Genomic DNA, 710 nt, shown 5'->3' on the forward strand with positions numbered 1-710 from the left:
CTACTGGGTGCTGGGAGTCCCTTCTACGTAGTCTGAGAGAGATTTGAGAACTTTCATTTTTGGCCGAAAATGGCCAATTTCATAAGGCTATACCCTTATGATTTTGCCCGATTTTGGTCAAAATCGTGACTTTTTTTAATTCTTCCCAAAATTGTACCTGTGGTGTGTGGCGCCCTTTGGAATCCTTTCCAGATGACAAGAGTGGTAAAAACACTAATATTTTGGTGGAAAACTGAAATTTAATAACCATATCTTGACGTCATTTCATATTTATTTTTAATGACTAAAACTTCGTCGAGTGCCACTTTTGACTCGAGAGAAGCGTCTACTGGGTGCTGGGAGTCCCTTCTACGTAGTCTGAGAGAGATTTGAGAACTTTCATTTTTGGCCGAAAATGGCCAATTTCATAAGGCCTTATGATTTTGGGCTATACCCTTATGGTATACCCTTATGGGCTATACCCTTATGATTTTGTCCGATTTTACCCAAAATCGCGACTTTTTTAATTCTTTCCAAAATTGTACCTGTGGTGTGTGGCGCCCTTTGGAATCCTTTCCAGATGACAAGAGTGCTAAAAACACTTATATTTTGGTGGAAAAATGAAATTTAATAACCATATCTTGACGTCGTTTCATATCTAATTTAAATGACTAAAACTTCGTGGAATGCCACTTTTGAATCGAGAGAAGCGTCTACTGGGTGCTGGGAGT

The sequence above is a fragment of the Apostichopus japonicus genome, chromosome 22 (assembly GCF_037975245.1).
Source record: "Apostichopus japonicus isolate 1M-3 chromosome 22, ASM3797524v1, whole genome shotgun sequence".
NCBI classification, from domain to species: domain Eukaryota; kingdom Metazoa; phylum Echinodermata; class Holothuroidea; order Aspidochirotida; family Stichopodidae; genus Apostichopus; species Apostichopus japonicus.